At 43.3% G+C, this 20,718-nt stretch overlaps 1 pseudogene; it reads left to right on the forward strand.

The window, feature by feature from the left end:
* The first annotated feature begins 309 nt into the window (after positions 1-309).
* LOC139760495 (uncharacterized) lies at positions 310-12,141 on the forward strand (annotated as a pseudogene).
* Positions 12,142-20,718: the final 8,577 nt, after the last annotated feature.

Here is a 20,718-nt window from a genome sequence, read left to right on the forward strand (position 1 = left end):
AAATGTATTTTTCTCCGAGAACAAAGAAAATATCTAGCCAGAATACTGTAAAAGATCAATTTCGTGATAAGTTTTTCTTTGAATATATATCAAATCTTTAATACTGGATGAGAAGAATGCGGTAAAAAAATATACTATTTGGGCTCCCTGGCACCTGAGGCTGCAGAGGCGGAGCCTACACTGTCACTGGGCCAATGGGCTCACGCCATTAAAAGCAATAACAGAGAATCGGGTGCTAATTGACCAATCATTGACCACGCTGGCTCATAATGGCGATAAGAGCAGTCAGTACAACGTAAAAGGAGTAGAACAGTTCCAGCTTGCCGTATAAGTCCACGTGAACTCCTTGCGTGATCATCTCAGGACACTTGTTATCCTGTGAACTCATAAGCCTGTGGGTGGCTGTGACTCTCTGGTGTGAAGACAGGACAACACTTGGTTGTCCGAGTGCGTACTGGTTGGAGTGTGTCGTGTTAGACTTAATAGGAACGCATTGTGTCCTCTGACTTGATGATGCCACAAGCGCCCACGCCCGTGGTGCCCACACGCCCACGCCTTGGTTTCTCCATAGAGTCGCTGGTGGGTTGCGGAGATGAGAAAAGGACTTCAGTGTCGCCACCTGCGCCAGGACTGACCAAGCTACCAGAATCGCCGCCGCATCACTCCCCGCGAGACCTCAGCAGCCTTGGCCTCCCACGGGAGTTTTTCATGGTTCGCGAACAACAGCTTCGTGATCATTTGCGGGATCAGCTGTTGAAGGAACAGCTTTTCCGTGTGCAGCAGGCGCGGCAAGAACCTCAACAGCCCTCTTCACCCGTGACATCGCCTGTACGCACACACTCCCCCTAACATTCATCACGACGACGACAAGAAAGCGTCGTCGCCGCTTCCTAGTCCCGCCTCGCTTCCCCCGCCAAACCTCCTGCCGGGATCGGGAGTACCGCTACCACCACAACTGCTCCCGCTGGGCGGCCATACCATGCCACCACATCTGCCCACGCCCCTGATGCCTCATCCTCTCCTAGCACAAGGGCAGGTCTCTCAGTTGGGCACGCCGCTCCCTCCAGCGCCATGCCCTCGGGACTACCCGTTATACCCGTGGCTCCTCTCCCGCCACGGAAGAGTCTTCCCACCTGGTTTCCCCGGCGGTAAGTGTCTCATCTTGAGCTGGCTGCTCTGATGAATATCAAATGATGGAAAGTTTAATCTTTATATTGCAATTACTGAGATATTACTCTGTGAAACGTCTTGATTACAGTTGTCCGCGGGTCTGTTAATTACTTCAAATTTAAGAGTTATCTGGGACTCATACCTGATTACTAGTATTAAGGTTACTCAAACTAATAAGAGCCAAGTTTAATATTTTTCGTAATATATATATATATATATATATATATATATATATATATATATATATATATATATATATATATATATAACAATACCAATTCCAGATAACATTAAAGAAGGCACGAGCCCCACTGCGTATTTATATACTTGGCATGCATATTACCATAACAGAAAACCATTAAACAAATAACTTCTTTGGAGTTGTATCTTGTGTTGCTGATGAGTGTGCGTGTTCCACAGCCCACGACTTCCCTACGTTCCTGCTGCCCTTCCGGAAGCCCAAGAGGATCCGGACGGCGTTCAGCCCGAGTCAGCTGCTGAAGCTTGAGCAAGCCTTCGAGAAGAACCAGTACGTTGTCGGCGCCGAGAGGAAGCAGCTCGCCCAGTCCCTCAACCTCTCAGAAACACAGGTACGTTGCATCATCTCGGCCATACAGGCAGACTTCACGTTTCCTTAACTTTGGGAAAGCAAAACACGGCTACGTTGCACGTGTCCTTAACCTTTGGAAGATTTGGGTACACTGCGCGTCCACTTACCAGAAGTACGGCACCCTTCACATGTGAGAATTTTCCCTAGGGAACGTAAGTGGTCTCGATGAATGAGAAATAGCCTTCACGTGGGCTCAGCGTCTCGGAAACAAATATACGCCTCACGCCTCTTCAAAATCTTGAAAAGACAGATACGCTTCTCATTCTTAAAGGAAAAGGTTACTTCACGTGTCCTCCGCTTCTCGGTAACTACAGGTACCCCGCTTCATGTCTTCAACGCCTTGGAAGCAAAAGTAGATTAATCCATCTTTTTTCTTTACTAAGTTTTCGTTTATATCTCTGTTACGAGAGAACTATGCTAGTGTACGGTATGTTTCATCTCGGGATAATCAGCGCCGAAGCTGGTTCCTTCCTTCGCTCAAATCATGACGCTTGCCATGTCGCTGCCTGGATTCAAATTGAAGTGAAAATTGGGTGCCTCTCCTCGATCTCAAATAAAACCACTATTGAAATTATGCACCTTTAATTCCTACTGCCGGCTCATAAACTCTTCCAATTATAGTCCTTGTTGTACACGGCACAAAGACAACATCAGACTGACCCCGGGTTTTCGCTCCCATCACCCACTAATCTGTGCTGACCGTTCGTCTGATCTCTCGGCTTAATTTCATCCCGACCGCCCACACCCACGCCCACAACCCGCCCAACTCTTTAACGGCGGATCGTCCCAGCGACCAGCTCTTCCAACCAGTCCCCCTCAGGTTCACCTTCACTGAGCAGCGATGGTGAAACCACTAATCCATGAAATTCTCGGCGTGGGTATAGATTGGAAAGATAAATATCCACACGTGGAAAATCTGCCGCACTTCACCCTTACATACACAAGCCTAATCGTTCTAGCTATTGAAATATTATTAACAGCGATCAATTATTAACTTTTAACATCCTTCAGTCTCTTAAGCGCGCGCGTCACCAGCTCCCGCTAACCAGCCGGTTTCGCCGCATCCTTCCACTTGACAGGAACGACTTATTTTCACGTAATCACGAGAGGGAAAAATCACATTTCCCGACCTTAATCTTTCGGTAATAAAATCAAGTACCCTGCATCACCCAGCTATTTAGCGGTGGTTAGTGAGGCTTGGCCCGTACGCCAGCCAGCCTTCCCGGGCACCCTCGCCGACACAGGCCTTACGTTTCTCTTGACTTCGTCAGCTTGGCACAATATAACGTCTGCCTGGTCTCGCATCTTTCACCCAGATGAAAGTAAGGGATTATTGCTATTGTCACGGCTGCTAACATTGTTTTCTTTACTGTTGCTTTCATCATGGAGGTGGTGGCATTCCTTTCGTTTCTGTATTATCATTATTATTATTATTATAATAATAATAGGAAGTTTTATCATGCTATTATTTTTTCTGTAAATATCATTATCCTTATTATCAACAATACTGATAGTACCATTGTAGATCTTCCTATTGCTATCATTTTTACTCTATAATAATAATAATAATAATAATAATAATAATAATAATAATAATAATAATAATTAATAATAATAATCACTATCATTATTGGAGAAAGTGTTAACAATACTGATACTGTTGTTATGATTTATATTCTCAGTGTAATAATGATAATAATAAAATGATAATAATAATAATCAATAATAATTAGAGAAACAGAGGGTTGCATATCGCACTTGTGGATCTGGAGAAAGCATATGATATTGTTGATGGAGAGATGCTTTGTGAAAAATGTTACGAATTTACGGTGTGGGAGGAAAGCTGTTAAAAGCTGTTAGGAGCGTTTGTTCAGAGAGTAAGGCATGTGCGCGAGTATACAGAGAGAAGGTAAGCAGTGTCTGGTGAAGGTTGGTCTGTGGGTCAGTGGCAGGGTGTGATGTCACCATGGCTGGTGGTGGGGGAAGTGGGGACGAGGTGTGTCTTCAGTCCGGTAGGGATGCTTGGGAGGTGAGTCAGTTTATGATTGCTGATGACACAGCGCTGGTGACAGATTCGAATGAGAAAGACCAGAAATTGGTTTCTGAGTTTGTGAGTGCGTGTGAAAGGAGAAAGTTGAGTGTAATTGATTGAAAAAAAAGTTAGGTTGTTGGGTTCAGCTCCGGAGAGAGACGATTATTTGGGGTTTGATTTTGACTGGTGACACCTTGAAGGAAGTGGGGTGTTTTACACAGCTGGGAGTGGACATGACAGCGAATGGAACCATGGAAGCTGAGGCGAGTTGTAGGGTGGGTGAGAGAATACAGGTCTTGGGAGCAATGAGGAAGTGTGGTAATTATAAGGGTTTGGTTAAGACACCTGAAGAGGGTGTGCAGGAATGGTTTAGACAGTTTGGACATACAGAAAGTATGAATGAGATGAGGGTTTTATGCATCAGAAGTGAAGGGAAAGAGAAAGGGGAGACCGAATAGGAGACGGAAGGATGGAATGTAAAAAAATTTGATTGTGCACCGGACAGAATGAATTAGAGGGCTGTGGTATGCAAGGGGCGACGTGCTGTCAATGGACTGAACCAGGGAATATGAATCGGCAGAGGAAAACCACGGAAAGGTCTGTGGGGCTTATTTATGGATACGGGGCTGTGGTTTCGGTGCATTATACATGACAGCTAGTGAACAGATATGAGCGAATGAGTCCATTTCCTCGTCTGTTCCTGACGAAACCTCGTTTACGCGGAAAACGACGAACAGTCATGAAAAATATATTTTCAATATCATTATCATCACTGTCATTATTATTATTGTTATTATTATTATCATCATCATTATTATTGTCATTATTATTATTATTATTATAATTATTATTATTATTATTATTATTATTATTATTATTATTATTATTTTCATTATTTATCAGTTTTAGTATTATTATTATTATTATTATTATTATTTCATTATTATTATTATTATTATTATCATTATTAATATAAAACAGAAAGTGTATGATAGGGTTAACAAAGACGTCTTGTGAAAGGTGCTACAAATGCATGATGTGTGAGGAAAGCTGTCAGATGCAGAGGAGTTTTATCATCCTTGCAGAGTAAGACATGCATACGGGTAAGGAGGGAGGTTAGTTTCCGGTGAAGGTAGGTCTGTCAAAGGCGTGATATCAGTTTGGCTGTTTGATATGTTTATGAGGGGTTGGTACGGGAGATAACTGCAACGATCATGAAGAGAGGCTGAGGATCTTCAGTATGCTTGATACTAGGGGTGGAGGGAGAAGCTGGGAGGGGATCAACTGCTGCTTGCAGGTAACACGGTTCTTGCCGCAGACTTCATCGATAAACTAAAGCAGTTGGTATCTCATTCTGGGACAGTCTGTGAAATGCGGAAGTTCAGAGTTAATGTGAATAAAACTGAAACCCTCAACAAGGCCATCCCAGTATGTTTGAAGGAATAGTGGTTCCAACAATGTTGTATGGTTGCGAGGCATGGGCTATGGATAGAGTTGTGCGCAGGAGGATGGATGTGCTGGAAATGAGATGTTTGAGGACAATGTGTGGTGTGAGGTGGTTTGATCGAGTAAGTAACGTAAGGGTAAGAGAGATGTGTGGAAATAAAAAGAGCGTGGTTGAGAGAGCAGAAGAGGGTGTTTTGAAATGGTTTGGGCACATGGAGAGAATGAGTGAGGAAAGATTGACCAAGAGGATATATGTGTCGGAGGTGGAGGGAACGAGGAGAAGAGGGAGACCAAATTGGAGGTGGAAAGATGGAGTGAAAAAGATTTTGTGTGATCGGGGCCTGAACATGCAGGAGGGTGAAAGGAGGGCAAGGAATAGAGTGAATTGGAGTGATGTGGTATACAGGGGTTGACGTGCTGTCAGTGGAGTGAATCAAGGCATGTGAAGCGTCTGGGGTAAACCATGGAAAGCTGTGTAGGTATGTATATTTGCGTGTGTGGACGTATGTATGTACATGTGTATGGGGGGGGGGTTGGGCCATTTCTTTCGTCTGTTTCCTTGCGCTACCTCGCATACGCGGGAGACAGCGACAAATTATAAAAAAAAAAAAAAAAAAAAAAAAAAATATATATATATATATATATATATATATATATATATATATATATATATATATATAAAAATATATATATATATATATATATATATATATATATATATATATATATATATATATATATATATATATATATATATATCCTAGCATGAGCAGGTACTCATTTAATCGACCAACTCCTAAAAGTGGGCGAACAGCTGAGTTTTCTGTGGACCGACTGCCGGAACCAGGATTCGATCCTATGCGATAGACTCTGGGTGGCCCTGAATGCGTCACGGTCAGGAACGCTAAGCGCTACAGCACGGGAATCAGAGTGTGAATTTGAGTGGGGTAGAACCTATAGGAAGTGGAACGATTTATATACCTGAAAATGGGCATGGCAGTGGATGGATTATGGGAGGTTTAGTGAACCACATGGAGTGTGAGCCTGAACTCTGAAAGTTTATCAAACCCCGTAGTCGCCATCAACGCAGCAAAGTACAGATGGATGCCACATCAAGTCTCCTTAAGACCTGGTGTGGCTCTAGAAAAGCGAAAAAGATTCAGACTGAAAGTGTTTCCCCGTCATCAGAAAAAAAAACATTGAATCGTATGAATGGTTTTAACACGACTGGACAATGTATTTGCGGCCCTTGAGGCAAAAATAAGAGAATCGATTGTATTCCCACTCAAGAGTTGTCCCAGGCATTTGTGGACGGAACTAGGACGAATGGAAACTCCCGCTCCCTGGCCACTTAATGTCCCACCTGGTGTTCCATCCCTTTCCTCTGTCCTTCTGGTGTTGCACTCTCCCCTCTTACTTAACTTGGTGTGCCATTCTTTTCATTTACCCACTTGTGTTCCACCCCTCTCCCCTACCTACCTGGTGTTCCACCCCTCTCCCCTACTCACCCGGTGTTCCACCCCTCTCCCCTACCCACGTGGTGTTCCTCCCCTCTCCCCTACTCGCCCGGTGTTTCACCCCTCTCCCCTACTCGCCCGGTGTTTCACCCCTCTCCCCTACTCGCCCGGTGTTCCACCCCTCTCCCCTACTCGTCCGGTGTTCCACCCCTCTCCCCTACTCGCCCGGTGTTCCACCCCTATCCCTTACTCGCCTGGTGTTTCTCCCCTCTCCCCTACTCGTCCGGTGTTCCACCCCTCTCCCCTACTAGCCCGGTGTTCCTCCTCTCTCCCCTACTCGCCCGGTGTTCCACCCCTCTCCCATACCCACCTGGTGTTCTACCTCTCTACCCTCCCACCCGGTGATCCTACCTTTTTTAGTGCCCACTAGTGTTCTGTTTCATATCTGTGTGTGATCACTTCTCTTTGTCTATCTTCCCCACCTCTGTTTCCTGCTCCTCCCATTCTATCTCTTCAGCTTCTCTTTCCCTACCATTCTGTTCCCTTTTCTCCTCCCCTTCCATCCAGTTTCGTTCCCCTCTCTTTCCCAGCTCTATCACTGCTACTGGGGCAACCGAGGAGGGAGGCCAGCCGAGCGTGGCGACGCTCACGGCCTGCTGCCGGCGGGTGGGAGGGGAAGTCGTACTGCATAGATAGAATAGATTTCATTTTCAGGGTGAAATAACGGGAATATTGTTGCTGTTAGGTCTCTTAAGACGCCATCTACATTTACTAATTTACATTATGTCTGTAATGCTTCAATTTTTTTTTTACATCAAACACATATATATCCCATGAAAAATTTCCATGAAAAAGTCCATGTATTACCAAGAACCTTTCTGAAAGCTCCTGAAGCCATTGGCTGTGCAAGGAAATGTAGATTCCTCTGGAGGGAGAAGCTCTTTGGCGAGACAGTACTCCCAAAGTTACAGCCTCGCCGAATGTTATTTTTCACTCGCGGTGTAATCTAACGGGCGGAGTCCGGTAACACTAAATATAAATTTCTAAAAAGCGACAAATTACGGGGTCCATTCAAGAGTCTGTTTGTGATAATGTAAGGTATTAGAAACTTACGTACTTGTATGGTAACAGGAGAATGCCATACAGGTCATTCAACCTGCAAAGGTTTCAATCAACAAAGGAGGCCTATACAATGTTAGCCATAAACTTAAAGGGAATTATTTAATCGTCTCTTCTTAAACGTATCTGTAGCACTGCTCTCAGCCACTCTTGATTGGTAAATCATTCCATATGATAATAGTCTGTTGAAGAACTGACACTTCATTCGAGGTAAACCGTTGATATGTGTACAATTCTTTTGTTTAGTCTTGTGAATACGACCACAAACAATAATTGACACAATATTCCTCTCTTACTTAGCCACTACTCTAGCCTCTTAGTCCTTCGTCTCTCTACCGTTCGTTCAGCATTTTACCCTTCCAGCTTCCTTCATCCTCCTCAATCCCTCCATTTTCCCCACCCCCTTTACTCTCCCTTGCTCTTTTACTCTTCCTGACATCCTCATCCATTGGTTAACTGTTGCACCCTCACTGTCTTTCGACCCAGCCTCTCCCTTTCACCCTCCAAGCTCCCCCTCATCTCAGTTGCCCCTCCACTCCCATCAAGCCCACAGCTCTCACCTGCCCCCTCTACCCTCACTCGCCTCTCCACCCTCACCCCTCTCTCTGGACCTCCTCTGCCCCCGATAACCAACATATTGCTGGCAATAGAGGGTAATTGTGCGTAAAATCGGTTTAATCGGGTGTCTTAATAGTCACTGGTGGAAGGGCTGGGTAAGGGGAGGGGCTTCCCTGATGGATGCTGGCGACGCTTACTCACTGCCTCACCCTGGGTTAGCAGTGAGTCCCACACTCATTGTAGTGTAGCAGTGGCTGATTCATTTACTCATCGTTAATAGCAATGAGTCAAGACGAGGAGATCCTTAATCTTTTTTTTTTACTCATCGTCGATAATACTGACTCATGCACCTTGTCTAGTGATGTCTCGTTTACTCACTCTAGTGCTGACCTACCCAACCTGAGGAAGCCCCATATTAAGATCAAGGCAGACCTTTCCTTATTCACACAGGTAAAACTGAATCGTCTCCCATGGATAAAATCATACTGAGTCACTGAGTCATAATGAGTATCCCTACCACTCGCCTCGTAGCCCCAAGCCAAATTAGATTTACTGACTCCATCGGATCATTACTCAAGCTACTATAACACTAACACGCAACTGGGAACCATAACAATAGCTTCGGGAAGTACATGATGACTGCAGTGGCGACACTGGGAACAGGGATGAATTGATGGAACAAGGATAATAGGGGAAGAGTAAGAGAGTGAGGGAAATAGGAAGACAGTAAGGGAATAAGAAAATTCAGGTTAAACAACAAACGGGCAGGAATTTCTACAAGATGGTTTATAAAGGATTCATAGGTAGGTGTAAACAAGGATTGCCTAACTTCATCTCTAAGTCCCAGCCTCCAGACCCCAACCCGTGCCTCCAACTCCCAGTACGGGCCTCCAACTTCCCAGTTCATCCCCAACACCTATCCATACCTCCACCCCCAATTGCAAGTCCCCAGATTCAGCTCCCAACACCCACCTACATCTTCAACCCCAACCTCCTAATCCCAGCCCGAGTCTTCAATCCCCAACCCCGGTCTCTAACCTCCTGCCTCAATCGCCCAACCCAAGACTCCAACCCCCAATCCTAGCCTCAAACACTCACCTACACCCACAGCCCCAACTTCCAACTCCTGTCCAAGTCTCTCACCTCAGCCTCTTACCCCAAACTCAAGCTTCAACCCTCCAATTTCAGCCTCAATTCCATATCTTAAACCTCTAACCTCCAACCCCAACTCGAACTTCTAAACGTATATTCACCGTCAAACTTTATTCTCCAACCCCAATCTCAGTCACTAACCCACATCCCCCAACACCATCATCCCTCCCCTAATCCAAGCCTTCAACCCCAGCTACTTTCTCCAACCCTAATCCTAGCCTTTAACCCATCTCCCGCCTGGAAATCAGCCCCAGCCTTGAACTCCAACCCCTAACCCCGCCTTACAACCCCAGTCCCAAAATATACCCCTGCTTCCAATCCTCAACTTTAGCCTTCAATTCCAACCCCTTTCTCGAACCCCAGCCTCCAATCTTAACCCCTTCCGTTAACCCAACCTCCAGTACCCAGTCCTAGCCTTCAACCCCAGTCTCTAACTCCATCTCCAACCCCAGTCTTTAACTCTAACCTCAGACTTCAACCTCAGCCATAGCCCCCAGCCACCAATCACAGCTTTCACGTCTAACCTTAGCCTCCAGTCTTAACCACAGCCATTAAACCCCAAACCCAACCTTCAGCCCCAACTCCCGCCCTCCACCCTAATCCCAGCCTTCTACACCAACCCTAGTCTCCAGCCCTAACCCCATTCTTCAGCTCCCACCTCAGCCACCTACATGCAACCTTACTTAAAAGTATATAGATATATTATTTCGTGTTATGTTGATGCTTGGAGTCAGAGCAGAATGCGTTGGTCATGCCGACGGCTGGGGTTGAGTTGTAACCACGAAGTTATAACTCCGTAGGCTCATCCCAGCCAGATTTCTCACACTTACCCCAACCAAACCTCCCAAGCATACCCAGCCAGGCCTCCCAGGCTCACCCCAGCCAGATCTCCCAGGCTCACCCCAGCTAGACCTCCCAGGCTCACCCCAGCCAGACCTCCTTGACATACCCTAGCCAGATCTCCCACGGCCACCCTAGCCATATCTCCTATGCTCGTCCTAGCCAGACCTCCCCAAGCTAAACCCAGCCAGACTTCTCAGGCTTACTCTAGTCTGATAACCCCTAGGACTGTTCTGGTACACCTCCCAGGCTTTACATAGCTAGGCCTCCTAGGCTTACCCTAGCCGGACCACCCAGCTGGTAATATACCATATCCGGGCGTGGGGGGGGGGGGGGGGGTTGAAGGGAAAGGGGCTTCCCCTTCCCCCAGCGACCTGCCCTCAGCTCCCCTCATCGAGTTGTCGGAGCGTGTTCCCGGGATGGCCATGTTTGATATGTCTCTCGTATGATGTGATATCTAGGGATGACGTTTTTATGTCGCTGGCTTTTCCTTTTGGTGGGAGACACGGCCTGCGTCAGAAAACAGTTTGTAATCATGTAGCTTATTTTCCCAAACTTGTCTTTGTAAATGTCTTAATAGACAAGGATTCCTTTTAACTCACATGTCTTCTTCCTTTCGCAGGTTAAAGTTTGGTTCCAAAACCGCAGGACAAAACACAAGCGGCAGCAGCAGGAGGACGGTGGTGAGGGAGAAGAGAGCAAATCCAGCAGCAAGCCGGGCGAGGAGGAGGGGCTGGTGCTCGAGCATGAGGAGGAGGAAGAGCTCGATGTCGAAAACGAGGCTGAGGCACACTAGCCTCCTCGATGTCTTGCTCCTTCCGATGCGTCTTCCCTGTTCCTCCTCCTGCGTTATCCCTGACCTCGACAATCAGGAGGAGTTCCGCATCTCGGTGATCTTCCTGTTCCTCCTGAAGGCTCCCTATCAAATTGTCAACACACACACACACACACACACACACACGTCACACAGGAGCCGCTCCTACCTGCCTCCATCGCCCGCCACTTCGCAGGATCCTGGATGCCCCCAGACTTCAAGCAGTCTCCGAGATTGTATGGAGGTGCTCCCTTGTCCTAGTCTCTTCTCCAGGCAGGAGATCTAAAGCCGGAGACTCCTGACAACGATCTTCGAGTATATTCCGATATACCCAGACAGATGCCACGGATGTCAGATATTCCTTCTGGTGATCTTCGTAACCTCAGAGTCCGAACATTTCCGAATATTTCATGTAAAAGTACAATATTCCCATATTCATTTTGATAGAAATATCAGATATCTAAAAAAAAGAATAGTGTCAGTTCTTCCAGTAATTCAACTGAAATTATCCTAATAATATTACCCAGATTATCGCCTCCAAACATTGTACATCCGTCAGGTGGATCTGATGTGACGAAGGAGGCCGAGGTGCGCGTGTGCACTCGGAGTCATTCCCCGGGTTCACAGTAACCCAGTAACACCACCTCACACTCTGTTGACTACCATTGTTGATGATTTATTGTTCTTGAAGTGTTGAGTTGTTTTCCGTGAGTGTTCTTCCCCTGATCTTGTTAAATAGCCCACGAAGGCCCTCCTAAAGTTCCTATATGTGCCATATTTTGTACATAATTGTAAATAAAGCAGAATAATTTATATGTAAATAGTGTATGTATAAGATCTATTTGTTTTATATAGTCATGCCGAATCCTTCGTGCCAGTACCGTGGAGACCAACATGAAGTACTTTCGTAATCATGCTTTACAATAAACTGTTTGGCTGCAAATCTCATGACATTCTATTTACCTACTCGAAAAGAAAAAAAAAAAAAAGGATTTGAATGATAAAATTTTGGGATTGCCATAAAGTAAGGGTATTTTGAAGGTTGTAATAAACTAAGGGTATTTTGGGGCTGTAATAAACTAAGGGTATTTTGGGGTTGTAATAAAGTAAGGGTATTTTGAAGGTTGCAATAAACTAAGGGTATTTTGGGGTTGTAATAAACTAAGGGTATTTTGGGGTTGTAATAAACTAAGGGTATTTTGAAGGTTGCAATAAACTAAGGGTATTTTGGGGTTGTAATAAACTAAGGGTATTTTGGGGTTGTAATAAACTAAGGGTATTTTGGGGTTGTAATAAACTAAGGGTATTTTGAAGGTTGTAATAAACTAAGGGTATTTTGGGGTTGTAATAAACTAAGGGTATTTTGGGGCTGTAATAAACTAAGGGTATTTTGGGGCTGTAATAAACTAAGGGTATTTTGGGGTTGCCATTAAGTAAGGGTATTTTGAAGGTTGTAATAAACTAAGGGTATTTTGGGGCTGTAATAAACTAAGGGTATTTTGGGGTTGTAATATACTAAGGGTATTTTGGGGTTGTAATAAACTAAGGGTATTTTGAAGGTTGTAATAAACTAAGGGTATTTTGGGGTTGTAATAAACTAAGGGTATTTTGGGGTTGTAATAAACTAAGGGTATTTTGGGGTTGTAATAAACTAAGGGTATTTTGGGGTAATAAACTAAGGGTATTTTGGGGCTGTAATAAACTAAGGGTATTTTGGGGCTGTAATAAACTAAGGGTATTTTGGGGTTGTAATAAACTAAGGGTATTTTGGGGCTGTAATAAACTAAGGGTATTTTGAGGATTGTAATAAACTAAAGGTATCTTGGGGCTGTAATAAACTAAGGGTATTTTAGGGCTGTAATAAACTAAGGGTATTTTGAGGATGTTATAAACTAAGTATTTTGATGTTATAAACAAAGGGAATTTTGGGGATGCAATAAACTATGGGTATTTTGGGGTTGGTTTAAACTAAGGGTATCTTAGGGTTGGTATAAACTTAGGGTATTTTAGAGGTATATTAATCTAAGGGTATTTGGGGTTGTTATAAATTAAGGGTATTTTGTGGTTGTGATAAACTAAAGGTATTTTGGGGTTGTTATAAACTTAGGGTATTTTGGGGTTATACACTAAGGGTATTTTGAGGGTTATAAACTAGGTATTTCGGGGTTGTTACAAACAGGATATTTTGGGGTTGTTATAAACTAAGGGTATTTGGGAGGTTATAAACTAAGGGTATTTTGGGATTGTTATAAACTACGGTTTTTTGGGGGTTATTATAAACTACGGGTATTTGGAGGTTGTTATAAACTAAGGATATTTTGGGGTTGTTATAAACTAAAGGTATTTTGGGAGGTTATAAACTAAGGGTATTTTGGGACTATTATATACTAATGGTATTTTGGGGTTGTTTTAAGCTAAGGGTATTTTGGGACTGTTGTAAACTAAGGTATTTTGGTGTTATAAACTAAGGGCATTTTGGGGTTACTATAAACTAAGGGTATTCTGGGATTTTTATAAACTAAAGGTACTTTGGGAGTATTATAAACTAAGGATATTTTGGAGTTGCTATAAACTAAGGGTATCTTAGGGTTGTAATAAACTAAGGGTATTCCGGAAATGTAATAAACTAAGGGTATTTCGGAAATGTAATAAACTAAGGGCATATTAGGGTTGTTATAAACTAAGGACATTTTTGGAGTTGTGATAAACTAAGGGTATCTTATTACACCTGATTGTCAACAATTTCCCGACGTTCTCTGGGGGGGGAGAGAGAGAGAGAGAGAGAGAGAGAGAGAGAGAGAGAGAGAGATCTGGTGGGGAGGTAGTCAGCCAGCCTCCAGCGTGCAGGCCATCCGTGCCCTGGTGCCGGCCAACCAACCACCTGCACACCTCTCGTTCTGCAATATTAATTCTCACAGGAGAAGCAAGGATGTGTGCACGCTCTCTCTCCCTCAAGCAAATGGAACTCGAGTTAATGATTTATTTCTTTAGGATCGAGCAGCTATAACTTTTACAGACGAACAGCTATGGTGAACGTGGAGGCAGAAGGGGTGAAGAACAAAGTCATTGAACATAATAGGTTCCTTTGGGCAAAATTACACTCTGTTGATAAAGAATTACTTTGAGCTTTAATAGAGACCTAATCAAAGTTAATTTCTCTCAAAAGAGGAACACGCAAGTGATAAGAATCCCCGCTCACTTCTTATCGGAACTTCATTTATTACTGTGATAACGAAAATTAGTTACGGTATTGTAGAAGCTTCTGATCGACTAATCATATTGACAGATACGTTCATCCGTCATACAATATGACTCCTCATGACGACATACAGTCCCGGCCTCTTACGTTAGCGGGTGAGGTGCATGGAGGAGACCAGAGGAGGAAAGAGGAGACTTCTTGTCCTTTGGCATCAGTCGTGGGTGTGAGCGTCTAGCAACGCATGCGCGCCAGTGTTACCACCCCACCGTAACGCACACCCTCTGGGAAGGCAGGGGACAGTACAGGGGTTAGAAGTAGTCAAGATTATGACTTGTCAGTAAGGATATTTCCTTGTCAGTAAAGTGAATGAATGGCTCATTCAAAATGTTGAAGAAATTCCATAATGAATAGAAGATTGTACATGGTAAAATACATGGTCTTCAAATGGCAACATCCTGATGAGAATGTTCGAGACCAGGAACCTGGAAGGAAAGGTCTTTCGTAGTATGACAGTGCCACCCTTGGGTATGTCGGCCTGGCCTCTGATCCGGCCAGGTCATCATAGTAAAGAGCCATACCGTCGTGCTCAAAGGCCATACCGTCGTGCTCAAAGGCCATACCGTCGAGCTCAAAGGCCATACCGTCGTGCTCAAAGGCCATACTGTCACGTTCAAAGGCCATACTGCCTTGTTCAAAGGCCATACTGTCATGTTCAAAGGCCATACTGTCACGTTCAAAGGCCATACTGTCTTGTTCAAAGGCCGTACTGTCGTGCTCAAGAGCCATACTGTCGTGCTCAAAGGCCATACTGTCACGTTCAAAGGCCATACTGTCTTGTTCAAAGGCCATACCGTCGAGCTCAAAGGCCATACCGTCGTGCTCAAAGGCCATACTGTCACGTTCAAAGGCCATACTGTCTTGTTCAAAGGCCATACCGTCGAGCTCAAAGGCCATACCATTGTGCTCAAAGGCCATACTGTCACGTTCAAAGGCCATACTGTCTTGTTCAAAGGCCGTACTGTCGTGCTCAAGAGCCATACTGTCGAACTATGAAGACTACAAATGAAAATTCAACTACAATTGTCTTCTTAGGATCAGAGCATCTTACTTACTTTTCTGCACTGCTTTATGATATGGCATGTTTTCTTTAGCTTCCTCTATGGGTTGATATATATATATATATATATATATATATATATATATATATATATATATATATATATATATATATATATATATATATATATGCAGGATATTATTATCATCATCATCCTGGGAATCGTCATCCTGGTAGTATCTGTTGGCCACCATCATCGTCATCATTCTGGGATCGTCTGTTGGCCATCATCATCCTAGGAGTGTGTGTTGGCCATCATCATCATCCTAGGAGTGTCTGCAGGCCATTATCATCCTAGGAGTGTCTGTTGGCCATCATCATCATCATCCTAGGAGTGTTTGTTGGCCATCATCATTATCCTAGGAATGTCTGTAGGCCATTATCATCCTAGGAGTGTCTGTTGGCCATCATCATCATCATCATCATCATCCTGGGAATGTTTGTTGGCCATTATCATCCTAGGAGTGTTTGTTGGCCATCATCATCATCCTGGGAAACAAGGTAATCCAGTATGGAGTGTTGGTCTATCCGTCCCTCTGGTACTCTAAGGTATCATCCTTTCATCGGATGTTGAGAACGAAGCAGAACAGAATTTTGTTGAATCAATAGACGTTGTACAGTGCTTAGGCAGCATGTGTAGCTGTGTGGCGTGCCGTGAGGCAGGTGTAACAGTGCTGTGCTAAGCTGCTGTCTCGATTGAGTTTGATTCAGCAGGTGTAATTAGCGTCGAGGCGAGCTGCTGCCTTGATATAAAACAAGTGTTCGAAACAAGTGTAAACCGTAGTCGATATAAATTGCTGCCTCGGGATGAAACAAGTGTTGGAAGAGGTGTTAACAGGCTTACTGACGCGTGTTCGTGGAATATTGGTGACGCCAGAAATAAACTAATTAACCAATCTACGTTCAATTTTTCAGCATGATGATGACTTCGTCTGGGTATCAGAAGCAAAGCATGTCACTCATTCCCATCTTCCAGGTCTTGCACCATATCATAATGTACCTGTACGTGGAGAGTATCAAGCAGGCGTAATATTATTGGTAAAATGGGAAATGTTAAGGGAATGTAGCTGATGAGGATTTGGGTGTGGAAGATCAAATATGGTTACAGCTGTTGTGCTGCTTCAATGTACATTTGATGGGGTAAATGTGCCTCCACAATATTCCCTCTGTGACCCTGTAACAATGTTAGGGGACTTCAATGGATGAGTTGGCCTGTAGTGTAGATACATTGTCATAAGTGACGGCACAGTGAACAATCATGGAAGAAAGGTGATAGATATACGTAACCAAAAAAAAAGAAGGAAATCATTGGGCGTAGCTGATCATTTAGTATAGGAAGATACGTTATTTGTTGGCAAATGGTCATATAGGAAAGGAAACAAGTGGGGATGAAAAATCGATTTGTGTACCATTCATTTGTTGATGATGTTAAATTGCGTGGAAGTTAGACAGGAAATACGATACTCTGATTATGTACCAGTTCTATAGATGTGATGGAGCCTCACTGTTACGAGAAAGAGTTGTGAATTTAGGAAACTCCTACATGAACCAGTCTCTGAAGAACTAGCTATACAAAACAAAATCACCATGATGTTCTCGACCGTTTTGTTCAACATGCAAGTGAACATCCAGCCTCAGCAGTGATGAATGTTTCGGCAGATAGTGAAACGCTACAAGCAGTAAAGAAGAATGTATTTGAAACTATAGGTACAGGTGCCAAGTAAGAAGTGAGAAGGGAAGTGAGAGACGAGAAGGGTAATGATTAGGATAACACGCCTCCAAACTGGAAACGCCTACTTGATGTGACTGACTCGATGCTAACATAGAAAGCCATATACTGGAAAGGTGAAACGACAGACGGAGACGTCAAAACAACCTGATGATGAACACTTTAAGTCACACTCTGAAACCCCTTTTGAACCCCGACAGTAATGATGATGGAAATGGCAATGACGTGGGGTTAGATGATACACCATATGTACCCCATTGTAGAGGATCAATTTATCGTACATGAACTTAGTAAAGCCACACTAAGCCCGAATTTGTCCTGGATTATTTCTTAACCGACCAATACAATGGATAATGTTCTTCCTCACTGTATTCAATGTTATCTGTCAAGGTTTCTATTGCCCCAATGATGTGGGCGTACAATAAAATGGCGATATTATTCAAATCTGGTAATAGTGTGTGGCAAACTACAGAAGTATCAACATTATAGACACTATTGCCAAGATATATGACAGATTGTTGTTAAACAGATTCTTATTATGATACAATACTGACGTGTCATGGTGGAAGTCAAGAAGATAGAGACTGTATTGAGCAAATATTGACATTAAGATTAGAAATTGATTTTGCCAGTTATGAAAACATCAAGCTGTATGTCCTATTCCTTGACTAGTTAAGCCTATGTCAGGTTGCCCAGATATAAACTGGTGGAGTATATGAAGTCTCTAGTTCGCGGCCGAGTTATGTTGCATGTAAACTGAAATGATGCACACGTGCAGCACCTACAGTGTGTTACGGTCAGTGCATTGCCATGGCGTGAGGGAGGGAAGCCCCGACAGGCTCTCTTCTCTTTGGTGTGTGTATTGATAAAATGATGAGGATGATTGAAGGAATTATGCCTACAGGTGAGTTTTTAGGTCATTTACGTGCATTAATGTTGATGGATGAGACAGCCATACTGGCTGCATCTTGTGATACATGTTTGACTAAACTTAACCTTGTGTCTTCAACTATAGTAAAGAATGCGATAGGAGATTAATGGAAGAAAAGACTAAGTCTCTGATTAATTTCCATGGAGATAATAAGCCATCACTCAACTATACGTGGTTGGAAAACAGATTACTGTAAATAATGATACTTAAATCCAGGAAAATAGTTCACAGGTAATGGTAAAATAGAATATATTCGACGGCGACATCAACCATCTGATCACGTGGTATCAAATACATTTACTATACTGTGGACTGTACACACCGAGATGCCATAAAGGTACGAGTTAATGGCTATGGAAGACGCAGCAGTGACATCCTCCTTTTATGACGGTGAGTCTTGGTTTCATCGACAACCCATATAATGTTATCAAGGTCTATCATCAACTCCTGAAGTATCCCATTGCTGTCAGGGTCAAGACAAGTATAAATCTGTGTCTAGTAGAGTCAGGTATACATCCAGCAAGGTTTAATTGTGTCTAGTAGAGTCAGGTATACATCCAGCAAGGTTTAATTGTGTCTAGAAGAGTCAGGTATACATCCAGCAAGGTTTAATTGTGTCTAGTAGAGTCAGGTATACATCCAGCAAGGTTTAATTGTGTCTAGAAGAGTCAGGTATACATCCAGCAAGGTTTAATTGTGTCTAGTAGAGTCAGGTATACATCCAGCAAGGTTTAATTGTGTCTAGAAGAGTCAGGTATACATCCAGCAAGGTTTAATTGTGTCTAGTAGAGTCAGGTATACATCCAGCAAGGTTTAATTGTGTCTAGTAGAGTCAGGTATACATCCAGCAAGGTTTAATTGTGTCTAGTAGAGTCAGGTATACATCCAGCAAGGTTTAATTGTCTCTAGTAGTCAGGTATACATCCAGCAAGGTTTAATTGTCTCTAGTAGTCAGGTATACATTCAGCAAGGTTTAATTGTGTCAAGTAGAGTCAGGTATACATCCAGCAAGGTTTAATTGTGTCTAGTAGTCAGGTATACATTCAGCAAGGTTTTTTAATTGTGTCTAGTAGTCAGCAAGGTTTACGACATAGAAAAGTAAGTAAATGGGCTTGAAATATAAACTGCAAAATCATGATATGGAAGAATATGAAATGGGAAAAGCTGTATATTCAGCTGTATATTCACTGAGTCACAGATTCTTAAAGATGCACTAAATGTAGATGTTGAGAGTGACCCACTACTAACACAGACTGCAGAAAGAATTAGAGGACGAACCAAATACTGCAATAAAATACTTTGTTATCGATCACAAATTAATCCAGAGCTTACTATTCATGTCGTCTGTTGTAAGAAAATATCGATACCAGATTAAGCCTGTGTGGCGTTTGTTCGTTTAAATGAATGTCTCACGGTGACCTTGGAGTAGAAAAAGGGAGATGGAGTGGAATTGTTAGAAAACGGAGAATCTCCCAGTAAATGTATAAGATGCATGTATGTACATGTTAACCGTCCGCTATCAGCTATGACTCGTCCAGAGCGCAGAAAAGCTTTCATTTTATTCACTGGCATCTCTGATGGGTGGTAATGATGTTATTAACCTTCGTAGATTAGTTCATCAAGTGTTGAAGATTTAGCTGTAAGTATTCCGCAAAAGACTAATGGGTATATTATCATACTTGGTGCTTGTAAATCATAAATATGAATTGTGATATGGTATGATTTTGTACATATAACAAGGGTAATTTTTTTTTTCATTACTTACTATAGTATGTAATGTACTACACTCACCATCATTACTGTTTACTTTTATAATGAATAAAAAGAAATTCTTTGTTGGACATTTAATGCTTAATGTGAAGTTATATATACACTATTGCATATTTTGTCAATAAACTAACTAAACTAGTGTCCAGGTGGGCTTATGCCTCGGGTGAAACAAGTGTCTAGAACAGGTATAAACTGGGGTCAAGATGAGCTGTCGCCCCGGGTCAAACAAGTGTGCCAAACAGGTGAGCCGCTGCCTCGATTCTGCCACCCATGTGAGCAAGTGTTGTGTGATAACAGGGTAGGCCGCTGCCTCGATTCTGCCACCCATGTGAGCAAGTGTTGTGTGATAACAGGGTAGGCCGCTGCCTCGATTCTGCCACCCATGTGAGCAAGTGTTGTGTGATAACAGGGTAGGCCGCTGCCTCGCGGCAGTTGTGTGCGGCAGGTGCACTTGGGCTGTGTAGCCTCGGACAGTGGTTCACAAAAGCGACCTAACACGAGGGAACAGATGATGATCAACGAAACAGAAGCTGAACACACTCTTCCCACTCAACTCACTCTTCATACTTCCTTTATCTTTCTCCACAAAGCACACTTCACATTTAACACACTCTTGGCACTTACTACACTCAAACTTCACACCTCCCTTCTAAACACACTCTTCCCACTAAACACATTCCCCACCTTGGAACACATTAGCGGTTATTGAACAAAGACTTCTAATTCAACTCACTCCTTTCACTGGACCCATTTTTCATCTCCAGGTACAAGAGA

The sequence above is a fragment of the Panulirus ornatus genome, chromosome 37 (assembly GCF_036320965.1).
Source record: "Panulirus ornatus isolate Po-2019 chromosome 37, ASM3632096v1, whole genome shotgun sequence".
Classification (NCBI taxonomy): domain Eukaryota; kingdom Metazoa; phylum Arthropoda; class Malacostraca; order Decapoda; family Palinuridae; genus Panulirus; species Panulirus ornatus.